This window comes from Castor canadensis, chromosome 11 (genome assembly GCF_047511655.1).
Source record: "Castor canadensis chromosome 11, mCasCan1.hap1v2, whole genome shotgun sequence".
Taxonomy (NCBI): Eukaryota; Metazoa; Chordata; class Mammalia; order Rodentia; family Castoridae; genus Castor; species Castor canadensis.
The window spans coordinates 10,889,677-10,900,583 of record NC_133396.1 but is presented as its reverse complement, the minus strand read 5'-3'; positions in this window follow the sequence as shown (position 1 = coordinate 10,900,583).

Sequence of the window (10,907 nt, the reverse complement as noted above, 5' to 3'; positions counted from 1 at the left end):
TGCCAAAGCATTTGAGACTGGACTCTATGAGATGTGAAGGGTTGGTTTTGCCCAATGGGGAGTGTGGCAACATCCAAGATTTGTTCTGCAGAAGAGTGACACCATGGTTCAGGAAATAAAGAGACTGGAGACCATTCTACTGTGGATGGGACAGTATTTAAGTAAGTCACTGCCATCTCCATAGGCATGGAAAGGAGAAGAGTTATGAAAACATAATTTGAAATTAAATATACATATATTTTATCCTTTTGGGTCATTAAAATTTACCTCTTTGCCTTAAGTTGCCAAATATCTCCTTAAGAAAACTGTAATTGCATTGGAGTAAGGTCAACATAGAAAAAAGTGCAGAAACCACAAGGTGAAATTGGAATTGAGAAGATTCAGCTCCCTAAAGCCAAATCCTCACTGGGAACTCAGATCAAGTGCAAATGAAGACAAATAGGTGGGGACACCCATGTCCAAAGGCAGGAATGAGAAACAAGCCTATGAACAACTATCTGAGGTTTATGTTTAATTCTCCTGTTCTGTCTCTTATAAACCTGAATGGTCTTTCTTAAAGTAGAATTACTTAACTTTTGCCTTCTAAAGTTCTAGAAAATCAGCAGAAATAAAAGCTGGTAGGTTAGAGGAGCATATCTTAAGAAGCCAGACACATTGGGTTCCACCTTTATATCCTCAAAAGTTCATAATTTCTGATTATTAAAAGGCCCAAGAAGTAATTACCTTCTGAGTCAACTCCATGTAACATGGTTTGGAGCCCAAAGAGACACTATAAATCCCAATCTCAATTGCAAAGTGACATCAGTGATACAAGAGTATCTTCAGAAATTGGGTGACAGCATGAAAGTAGATTCTGAGCCTCCAAAACGTTTGGCCCTTAGTAAATGGCTAATGAGATATCCATGAGGGCTATTACTAAATTACCTTACAAACATGACATCTCATGAATGATGCTGTATTAGTTATCTCTTTCTTCATAACAAATTATTACAATATTGAGATATGTAAAACAAGAAGTATTTATAATTGTTAGAAAAATGCCACTCACAAAGAAAGCTCACCATAAAAGTCTCACGTCCATAGAGCAAAGTTTAATGGCAGGCCCAAACTGCCAGGCTGGCCGGGGAAAAGATGGCGCAGCAGCAAATCTGGGCCAGGCATGGCTTTTATAGAAGGGGGAAATAAGGAAGTTAGCGCATGCGCGGTAGTCTCTGGTAGGGGTGGGGCTGTCTTAGAGCACGGGAATTTGTTTAAGGGTGGGGCTGTCCTTGGAAGTTCCTCAAGTGAGATCTGAGGATAAAATGGCTGCTGATTTGTAAATAGTGACATTATTACTCTATCATTCCCCCATTTTTTCTTTAATAATAATGAGAGTAGGGGCTGAGGATCAGGAATTGGGTGAAGCATCAGTCTCTTTAGCTGCTTCCTACTGGCAGGGGGCATTGTATGGGGCAGGATCCTCAGGCTCCTGCATCCTGGTGGGGGCCCTCATAGCAGTCTTCTGGATAGTTATGGAGAGGTTGATATCCCTGGAGGTACAACTGGTTAAACTTTTGATCAGCAATAGCAGACATGTAGTATGATAAAAGGGAGGAAGCTTAAGAATAGGAGAGCAAGAACACAGGCATTAGGATGGGCATTGGCCAGGAGAACCACCGTGAAATGTTGTCCCTAGACAATTTCAAGAGTCCTCCAATTCTCTTCTCCATTTTTCTAATTGTTCCTTGAGAGGTGTTGCCACTGGGGGATCCCATTGAGCTTGACAGCAACAGGTGTCTTGAGAATGACCAGATGAGGGCTGGTCCACTGAAGTCCCAATGGAGACGGTACAGGATCCTTTAAGAGAACAAGATCCCCTGGTTTAACAGAAATTGTTATAGGGTGGGGCAGGATCTGGTCTGCATGTTCTCTGAGAAGTTCCCTGAGAAGGTTAAGATAAGGTAGGTAGTCATCTGTTGGAGGCAAGTTTTTTAAGAGAAATGGGTGGCCATACATTATTTAAGACCCAAATAGGAATATTAGGAAGAACATAAAAAGGTGTCTGCTAAGGGACTTCATACCTAGGGATCTAAATTCTGTAAAATCCTGTAAAGCTCTGTAAAAATCCAAGAAAGCTCTAAGCTGGTATGTGGGGGGTAGGGGAACAGAAGATTAGGTTGATGCATTCATGACTCAGGGAGTGAGTCTGTCCCTTTAAGGCCACACCTAGGTAGGTGACCTGTAGGATGCAGGGGCTGCCAGGATTTAAATGTAACACTCTTGGATAAGAGAGAGCTTTAACTCATTTTTATATAACTTTGGAAATGTTTGCACCATATTTAGATAAATTATAGATATAACACTGTTATAAGGTGGTCAGTTAAGACACATAAGCAAATATGTAAATGAACTCTGATTTAGTAGTACTTAAAGCTTGACAAGATCAGCAGAAAACACAAATAATTTCTGTGATAAAATCTTTCTCTGTAACAATTTTTTTAGATGTTACTCAGAGCAGAACAATATTAAGATAACCTTGTTATTTTATACACATAGAGAATTTGATTTTAGTTTGACATGACCCTAAAAATCTTTTAGGCAACTCTTAGATTATATTCAACTTAAACTTTATTACACACTGAAGCTTTTTATTATACACTTTTAAAACTTACTCAGACCTTTATATAACATACTAACCCCTTTGATGGTTTGTCTTTATTTCTCCTATTTGAAACAGTCTTTAGGACAAACCTTCTCTACAAAATCCTTTTTCATCTAAAAACATTCCTTTTTCATTTAACTATCTATCTATATCCTTTCCAGTTGTTTACTTCGCAACTTGTGTCTTAAAATTAACTTTTATAAGAATTTTAAATTTATTAAAGGGGCTGGAGCAACTAATTAGTAGTTGTTTTAAGGAATTTATGATAGGCATAAGGCCTTATCGTTTCTCAGAGGGGCTTGAAGGGATATTGTTTTGGGTGTGGAAATTGTGAGGGGTTTTTGAGTTTTATTTAAATAAGGAGGACTGTCCAGGCTCGCCCTATACTCATCTCATTAGTCCACATTGTGGAATCTGTTTGTTTTTGAAGGAGGGGGCAGCAGAAATAGCTGCCTGGGGGGAGGAGCACTTGAGCTTTTAATTGAGATAGTAAATCCCATCTCAGCAGGGACATTGGAGTTTTAGGTACTATGAGGAAAGAGTGACAGAAGAAGAGGTCTCCCCAAGAGCAGCCCAGAGGCTGGGTAAAATAGCACTCTAGGGGCTGGCCAGATACGCTCTGAATGATAACCTTGTCATTGGACTGGGGACTGGGAGAGAAAGGTAAGACAGAGAAATGAGCTCCACTGTCTAGCCAGAAAATGATCTTTTGTTTTTTTTGCCACAATGGCTACCATGAGGCTCCTCAACATCGATGCCAAGAAGTGGAGCATGGACAGGAGGCCGGGACTCATCAATCCATAGGAGGTGGCACCCTGCCTTCCATCTGGAGATGGGGGCACTTAGTCCTCCACTGGTTCCCTTTGCAGAGAGGGTGGGGTCCTGATTGGGGGTGAGGCTGTCTCCTGGGCTGTCCCCCCTTAAGTATTCTCTGTAGAAATTCCCCTCCCGTCCACCATGGTAGCAGACTCAAGATGTAGGCCCAGTTGGGTGGGGGCAGCAAGGAGGTCATGTCTCTTAGTATATAGACATGGCTAGTTGTACTAGTTGATCCAATGGCTTTTCTCCTTAAGCCACAGACTGAGTTATTTACAAGTATCTGACTATTAAAAATTTATCTTTGAGGAGAACCTTTCTCACCTGTGACTCTGGATCCACTGTGGTATGCTTTCTGATAGCATCCTTAAGATGCTGTAGAAAGGTAAGGGGATTTTCTTTAGGATGTTGCTGTAAAGTAAAGTTGTTATTTTACATTGACATCTGACACTCTGGAGAGCAAGTCTCTGAACTGTTCTGGGCCTCAGTTTCCTCACCTGAAGAATGAGGGATCTGATCTAGGTTAAACTACTTTCCTCCACTATGAGATGGCTAAAATGACATTAATGCTACTTATCTTTCTTACCTTTTTTTTTTTTTTGATTTAACAATGTTGAGGAATTGAACCCAGGGCTTTGCACATGCTGGGAAGACATTTTCCCACTGAGCTACTTCCTCAGTCCCAAATATCTTTTTGTCTTTGGCTGTACTGGATTTGAACTCAGGGCTTTAAGCCTGTAAAGTGGCACTCTATTGCTTGAGCCATATCATCAGCTCCTTTTAGTATGGATCTGTCAAGGGGACTGCCTGTGCCCCTATAGGTAGGCACATTTATTCCCTTGTTTCCAGGTGCCACTAGTATTGGGGCTCATTGTAAATGGTAATCATTTCCAACCTGAGTGGCCTGGGCTAGAACACGTTGCTTTTCTAATGAGACAAGAGTCTGGTCTAGTAGGAGCATAATATCCTTTCATGTCAATTGAAAGGTTTGAATGTATTTGTCTGGGCATCAGTACAGCTGTTTAGATGTTTTTAAATTTTCCATTAGAGCTGATAACTGGAAGGGGACATAAGATTTGCCCTCTTCCTACCATTACCTGTTGAAGGGGGAAGCACCCATTAGGAGGTTCTGGATATTAGGGTGGCTTAGAAGGTAGAAATTTGTATAGGGGACCTCACTTTACTTTTTTCCTTTTATAGAAAAGGTCTAATTGGAGTATGGTATTGTAATTTAAGGAACCCTGTGAAGGCCACTTCTCTTGGTCACCCAAGGCATATTGAGGCCTAGCCTCAGTACAAAGCTTTTAACATCTACAAGCCAGAAGACTGGAAGGTGCAGGTCCCATCTAGAAAGAACAAAATGTTAGGATCCTGCCTTTTAGCTAATAGCAGGCAGACTCTTTAATAAAGGCTACTTTTTAACAAAGGAGTAAATTGTAAAGTTAGAGAAGGGCAATCAGAGGGCATCCCAGGCCAATAACAGTACCATATGGGACAACTAATGTTAATATTTGGAGGGAAAAATTTATGTTGAGGCTGAAAGTGTAGAAAGTTTTAAATGAGAAGTTTAGAGACTATAGTGATGTTTTATTTCTGGGATTAACCTTGAGTTAACAATTGGTTTACAAGGACTGGATCTGGTACCCTGAGGTGTGAGGTGGGGCTAGGAGCAGCACTTGTGCAAGGCGCCACTCCCTCCACACACACCTGGGACAAATGACCCTGACTGCCTAGGCCTGATCCTGTGGCCTGTCACCCCTCCCCCCTTCCTCTGTACTCTGCGCACATTTATTCTAGGGGAAGTGGTGGCGGGCCACAGCCATCGCTATGTGTGGCTGGTGACCCAGGATTTATTGGGTCCTCTTATGGATTTTCTTAGCTATGGCAGGCATTTTTGCTGTGTCCAGGAGCCAGCATCCTGTGCACAGGTGCACCTGTTTGTTTTCCCTCCTCCCCTTGTAGGGGCAGAGTTAGGGCGTGAGCGTGGCAGCCGCAGTTTTTTGTAAGCGCTTTTTGTAAAGCAGCTGATTTAAAGTTACTTTAGACTGAGAAGCTTGGCAAACTAGTTGGAATAACTTAAGTCATAAGGTACCATGCTACAAGTTTTTCTTGGGAGGCAGGGTCCCAGTAAGTCCAGGGAGGGGAAGGCAGACAGAGACAAAGGACATGCGGTGAGACCATGAAGGAAGCAGAAAAGGTGTGCTGACATCTTAGGTAAGGGAGGGGAAGGCAGAGCCTGGAGGCATGACACACGCCTGAGGGATTAGCCATCATCTGTGCCTCTAGGTCGCTCCCATTGATTGGTACTGGAACACTTTCAGCAAAACAAAACCTCCACTCTCTGGTTGCTGTCTCAAGAAAAAGGGACATGAGACAGGAGAGGGGGGAAGAGAAGCAGTTGTCAGATGCCATAATTAAATAGGACTCCCCCAACATACCATAAGGCATACCTGAATAAATCTCAGGCTTGGTCTCAGCCCATAGGGAGGGAGCATGAGCTCCCCAGTGCCAGAATCACTGTGAGGCCAAAGTTGGCAAGGAGTGGCTGGTTTAACACCATGACTAGAAAGTCCCTCAGGAAGATAGGAAGAGACAGGTATGGTAAGCAGTGCAAGAAGTCTGTTCACATGGGGAAGGAGGAGGTTTGGGAGAAGAATTGGTTGATTTAGAAACTGGTTTACAGGCCAATAAAATCTGCACAGGGGAACAGGAAGTACAGAGGGAGGGTTTGGTGCAGAGATAGGGAAAGAATTGGACGTAGGAAAGTACCTCCCATTTACAAGCATGCTCACAGAGATTGTGTAAATCCCTTAAAATATTGGGATTGAAAGTGCCATTTAGTGGCCATTTGGAAATATTGTCTAATGGGTATTGGGGCCATGCCTGATTATAGAGAAAAATGAGCTTTTGTGGCTTAAGATCAGGCGTTAGGCAGAGGAGCCCAAGGTTGGCCAAGAGACCTCCCAATGGGGAGTCTGAAGGAATTTGGGACAGTCCAACTCCCATGGTGAGGCCTGACCTGAGGAGAGATATGGCGGGTGTCCCTGAAATATCAGGTCCTCAGGAGAGAGAGAGAGATGTGGTGTACCCAGAGGGAATGTCTTCACCACTGGGGTCCACAGTCCCTAGTGGGGAACCTGGTTCCCAGGGAGGAGAGCAAGCCGAGACCTTGTGCTAGGATTTCAAGGAAATGAGAGAGATCACAGCTCTGTGTGTGAGAAGGAAGATAGGCCGGTGGTGGATGGCAATTGGAGGCATGCTGGGGTGGAGGAAATTCCCTGTGAGCTAGTGAGAGAGTGTGGCATTTTCTAGGATCGGGGGTCCCAGTAAAACAGCTCAGATCCCAGAGGAAGGGAATGGGAGTTGAGAGAGAGAGAGAGAGAGCAGGATGGGGTGGTGGAGGCAAGGAGAGCAAGGTCAGTGCCGGGAACTCACCCTATCCGAGTCACGGCACCAAATGTTAGGAAAACCGCCGCTCACAAAGAAAGCTCACGAGAAAATTCTCACATCCATAGAGCAAAGTTTAACGGCAGGCCCAACTGCCAGGCTGGCTGGGGAAAAGATGGTGCAGCAGCGAATCTGGGTCAGGCGTGGCTTTTATAGAAAGGGGAGGTTAAGGAAGTTAGTGCATGCGCGGTAGTCTCTGGTAGGGGTGGGGCTGTCTTAGAGCACGGGAATTTGTTTAAGGGTGGGGCTGTCCTTGGAAGTTCCTCAAGTGAGGTCTGAGGATAAAATGGCTGCTGATTTATAAATGGAGACATTATTGTTCTATCAATAACCTTCAGTTTCTGTGTATGTATCAGAAATCTGGGCCTGCCCCGTTTGATGTCTCTGACTTAGGATTTCTCTTGAGATGCAAAGGAATCATTGGCAGGGACTTTAGACATTTTCAGAATTGGGCTGGAGGGAATTAGCTACTTCCAAACTCACTTATATGGCTGTCAGCAAGCCTGGCTCTTCAACTGCTATTGGTCAGAGACACCTTTCCTCGCCATGTGGGCCTCTCCAAGGATAGCTCACAATGCAGATGGTGACTCTCTTCCTCCTGAGAGATGGTTCCAAGAGAGAGTGACATCCAGACTGAAGCCAGACTTTTTATAACTGACCTCAGAAGAGATGTAGTCTCATTTTTGCCATGTTCAATTCATTAGAACTTCGTCACCCAGTCCAACTTGCACTCAAGAGCAGGGAATTACACATGTGTCTGAAGACTATGAAGGGAGAATCAGTGAAAGCCATTTTATAGGCCACTTATCCAGATGGGGAAGTCTTACCAAGGCACAAATCCTCTATACTCTCACCTCTTCATTGATGGCCCATGGACTAGCAACAATAGACCACTTGAGAGCAAGACAGAAATGCAGTCTTAGGTCCCATCTCACCCAGATCCAACTGAGTTCAAGTCTGCATTTAATACTGTCAAGAGTTTCTTCATGTGCATTTCCAAGTCAATTTAGTCTATAGGATCTTCACACATTGAATCTTAAAGGAAACATTCTAAACTATGATACTTAAACATCAGTATTGCTATCTGGGAGCAAATGGTGATAAACTAATGAGATACTGCTTTTGATGTTTTTCAGAACCATAGACATGGTCAGCCTAATCCAGGGTCTGAAAGTGCACAGGCAGTCACCAGTTAATGGCTTAAAGATGAAGTTTGAACTTTTGTTGGCTATCAGACATAACAATGACCACATGGACATCTCCTATTCCTACATACCATTTATAGGGAAAACCAGATCCTTTGAACTCATGAAATCCCCCAAACCCATCATCCAAACATCCTTCATTCCTGGAGATTATCAGAGTTTTCATTACAGGTTAAATTCTTTGTAACTTTTTCATGTGGAAATGATCCCGTTACCTCCTATTCTCCTGCTGAGTGCAAATGGAGTGTAGACTGGGCTTCCTACAGCTGCTTTGGATTTTGTTACATTTTCCAGGTTTTGAAAAAAAAATGTGCTGACAGAATGTGCCTTCATCTACAACTCTCAACTGATGTTAAGAGTATAAACAGAAATATGTTTCCTGATTGTATGCACAGGTAAAATAAAAATATTATCCTGACATTTAGAGATCCCCTAGCCATTTTATTTTCAGAAACTAGGTATTAAAGAGAAACACAAAAATATGTTGGGGAAATGTCATTATGAGATAAATACAGCAAAATATGGCTAGACAAAAATGAACAAAAAAAGAGCACACTTGGGTTTGTGTTATTTTCAATGAAAGATATTTGCTTTTTAAGTGGAAAAAAATCTTTCCATTTGCATCTGGGCAGAAAGTCAGAATCAAATAGATATAATTGGAAAAGCTTACTAAATGATGGCCTTATATTACATTTCTCCCTCAACTGGTCCTTTTTGTTTTATTATACATAATGGAGCAAAATCCTCTTAAATAGATATATTTGAAAGCAAAATGCTCAAGAGTCACATTTTGTTGTAAAAATATGGAGCAAATAAAAACTTAACTCTGAGCCACCAAGAAGAAAACAGCTTGTACTTGTGCTGCACAATTATACTTAGTAGGGAGTGTATATCTTCCATTTTGGTTTATAGGTATGAGGTTATAATAAAATCATAAACAAGTTTGGGCTCTCCCAATTGGTAAAAATCCCCAAATTTTATTTCACCAACCCAAGTAGTCTGAATGCCTACGGGTACAGAGCAAAAGGGCTGGAGGACAATATATGTTGGAATATTAGCAGAAGAGGCTGATGAGAGCTTCATGAACTTGGGACTAAGTTGCAACCTACTCATCAGGAAAAAGTGGATGAGATACTTTATTATTATTGGAGAGATAGATCCTAGTAATGGCAGTGGGATAGCTGAAGATCCAGGCTTCAAAGGATAAAGAAGTCAAATTCTAATCTGGCAGGTCACATCAGAAAGTTCACTTTGGATGACAGAGCACAATTCATGAGCAGTCTAGGTGTGCGGCAGGCAGTGGTGTAGGAAATCTGATCTATGTTAAGGTTTTTATCCAAATTAAGAATACATCTATGATGTTATGAAACCCACAGTAGAAAATGTAGAAATTGCAATGGGATCTTCCTTTATAAGGACAAATGGCAGTGTTGATTTGTTTAGCACTGAACCTGCACATGAGCTTAGTACCATATCCTGGAATAAGAGTAAGAGATTTTGTGAATCGAAGAGAAAGAACTTCCAAAGAGACCCATCTCATCCTGTTAGAACACTGGATACCTGTTTGCACACTGGATACATCCTTGCTGATGAAGGAGAGGCAGAACATGGAGCAGGGCATGAGAATGAAATGTCTAGATTTAGTAGCTGGGTCACCAGATTTTGGGTGTGCTAACACTGACTAGTTTTTGTTATTCTCATCCATCTCCATAAAGAAGAGTGGGGTAGTTCTGGCCAGGTTGGTAAAGCACAATTGAACACATCTGAGTCTATCCAGAAATAGGGAGGCAACATGAAGGGAAAAAGTTGGTGGTGACATCATCATATTTCACTCTGGTCACTCTCCTTCTTCTAGAAACTTGCTTCTAGTCACATACAGCAGATGGGTTAGGGCAAGTAGCTGGGGACATAACAGGTTTCTGTTGTTTCATTTTATGTGGTTTCATATGAGCAAGACAGAAAGTGCTTATCCTCATAGCTCTGTAATCAAGAAGACGCCCTTATTAGATCCCATTCCGGTAAATAGGAGCAGTATCCAATTTCCTTTGGAAGCAAGGCAGTAGAGGAGAAAGGGTATACCACCATGAAAGGCAATCTCGCCTGGAACCGATGTGCTTGAGTATTGAACTTTGGGTCACGCTGAGTTTTTCCCAGCAATGATATTCGAATACATAATTACTCTGTTCTTCATGTGGTATTGGTAGTGCAAGGAGAAGTGTGTGCTTTGTATTCATTTTCCAGATTTCCCCTTTATTGTTCCCCAAGAGGAATGACAGGGCAAGTTTCATTCCACTACATTGAAAGAGATCTGCTCTTGGCTTCTGGTAGCTTTTTTTCTTTTCCTTTTATTCTTTTCTAATCCTTTCCTCCTTTGGCTGGTGACTAGGTGCTCTCCCATGTGTGGATCTACCATCAGGGGTCATAGCACAAATATTTAACAACCAGTGCTGCCTAGGTACCCATCAATTAAAATGGACACTAGCCATAGTCCTTGAGCACAAAAGTAGGGGCCTTCCACTGCACAAGAAGGCAACAGCTTAATTATGGGATTATGATGAGGTCAGGGGATTTTAGAGTATAGAAAGTGGTAGGAGTAATCAAGGAAGCCACTAATTGACAAACTGGAATAGAAATATTCAAATGTTTCAATTATCAACATGCTCAAATCAGCACACCCTGGTTAATTATCATGGCTGACATTTGATCTTAAGATGCTATTACAGAAATATTACATTTTAAGCTATGATGCTCTGATGACTTACTGATTCAATCTTGTCATCTCCTACGTTACTTAATTG